This window comes from Cryptomeria japonica, chromosome 7 (genome assembly GCF_030272615.1).
Source record: "Cryptomeria japonica chromosome 7, Sugi_1.0, whole genome shotgun sequence".
NCBI classification, from domain to species: Eukaryota; Viridiplantae; Streptophyta; class Pinopsida; order Cupressales; family Cupressaceae; genus Cryptomeria; species Cryptomeria japonica.
The window spans coordinates 358,613,936-358,616,002 of NC_081411.1; the positions used below are offsets into that span (position 1 = coordinate 358,613,936).

Genomic DNA, 2,067 nt, shown 5'->3' on the forward strand with positions numbered 1-2,067 from the left:
ATGAGCGGAACAAGAAATTAACCAGGCGACAACATTCCATTGAGTGAGACTGACGATTTTTTCACCAACCAAAAAATTGCTGCCCTAATAAAACCGTAGGGAAACTTGAAATATCGAGATAGGCTTTTGTAGGGACCCCTCTCATGTCTCCATAGGTTCAAACGGATCATTCGCAGGTGCCACAGATTCTGAGTTAGGGCCCGTTTGAGTTTGACAATTTTGAGCACTTAGGGTGCTCAAGGGACGACGCCGGTAGGGTATGACCCCAAGCGTTTGATCGAGTGGGGGGGAAAAATAGGAGCATGCGTAGGGTAATTATGCCTAACTAGACATGTCAGAGCTGACAGTTCGTCATCATGATGAGCTGAACGAGAAGTTGGCCACGTGACAACATTCCATTGAGTGAGACTGATGATTTTTTGCCAACCGCAAAATTGCTGCCCTAATAAAACCGTAGGGAAACTTGAAAACCAAGATAGGCTTTTGTAGGGACCCCTCTCATGGCCTCGTAGGTTCAAACAGATTGTTCGCAGGGGCCACAGATTCTGAGTTAGGGCTCGTCAAAGTTTGACAATTTTGAGCACTTAGAGCGCTCAAGGGACAACACCGGTAGGGTATGACCCCGAGCGTTCGATCAAGTGGGGGGGAAAAACAGGAGCATGCGTAGGGTATTGTTCATTAAATGAATTGTATTGTTTAATTGTATTGTTCATTGAATGAATTTTATTGTATTGTTGATTAAATGAATTGTATTGTTCATTAAATAAATTGTATTGTATTGTTCATTAAATGAATTATATTGTTCATTAAATGAATTATATTGTTCATTATAAAAACAACACTTATGATGAAATGAAATGAATTGTATTTTTCATTAAATAGCCATTATTAACCATTGTTAATTATTGGAATGAAGATTAAAGATTTCCATGATAACACCACACACAGATGAGCAACAATTTATATGATTGAATATCAACTTCTGTATATATAAAAATGTCAAATGATTACAAATGTATGTCCATACACAAATATGGCATGAACACCAGTTGAAACAAAATGTATGTCTAAATACGTGAATGTATGTCCATATACAAAATATACATGCCAACTAGACATGTAAGCATCCCAAAACTATCTATAACATTCTAAGCTGCTGATGGATCATCAAAATCGATCCTCTTTGCCGCACTGCTCGGCTCTGAAGGATCCTACACAAGAAAAAAAAACCACGATTAATATTAGTTATATTATATAATTCACATTCAAAAAGTTAACATAAAAATGAACTATTTAATTGAACTATTCATGTTTACCTCATCTCCACGTTTTCTCTTTAGCTTTGCAGGACTCTTGATGTATGTCTTCGATAGAGGAGGTATGTTTTGAATATTTTCATAAACAACCTACATATGTTTAGAAACATGACATTGATACAAGCTAGCATATAATTGTCACTAATAATAACAAATTATATCTACTAATCAAAAAATAAAATAAACACACATCTACTCGAGGCATCTCTTCTTCTTCTTCAAGTATACTGGGTGTAGTCATCAAGGATGTGAAGCCAAGGATTCTCTGTATATATACACAACAAGTATATGAAACTATCAATCTATGTCTAGACATGTATAATCACTATAAGTTATTTAAACTATTCATTCAATCATATTTGCATTCAATTACCTTTCCCTTGTCTCCAATTGCACTACCAGATCCTAGATCACACTGCACCGCACTCGTGCTGCTTGTGCCCTACAAGAGTAAAATAAGATATACATGCAAGTTACTACATAATCTAATTAATACAAATATAAATGATGAGCATGTATGTACAATAAAATACAAACGACTAGGTGCAATAATATATGTACTGTCAAGCTATTGAGGCCAAATGAAATGGCCGACAAGGTGCCCTCCTGAATCTATCTCAACTCATCCTCGATCATCAACTGTTAAATAGACCATGTAAATAAAAATTAGTACTTAATATTATCTAATTTATAAATATTTAATTAAAATATAACATGAACTGTGAAAACACAAATCTTACCAATACATCAT

At 35.0% G+C, this 2,067-nt stretch overlaps 1 long non-coding RNA gene across 1 annotated transcript; it reads right to left on the reverse strand.

Moving 5' to 3' along the window:
* Nucleotides 1–1,352: 1,352 nt before the first annotated feature.
* LOC131857043 (uncharacterized) lies at nucleotides 1,353–1,737 on the reverse strand. The gene is made up of 3 exons (XR_009358466.1): nucleotides 1,690–1,737; nucleotides 1,507–1,581; nucleotides 1,353–1,406 (listed from the first exon to the last, which is right to left on the reverse strand). It is a non-coding gene; the product is annotated as an uncharacterized LOC131857043 (long non-coding RNA).
* Nucleotides 1,738–2,067: the final 330 nt, after the last annotated feature.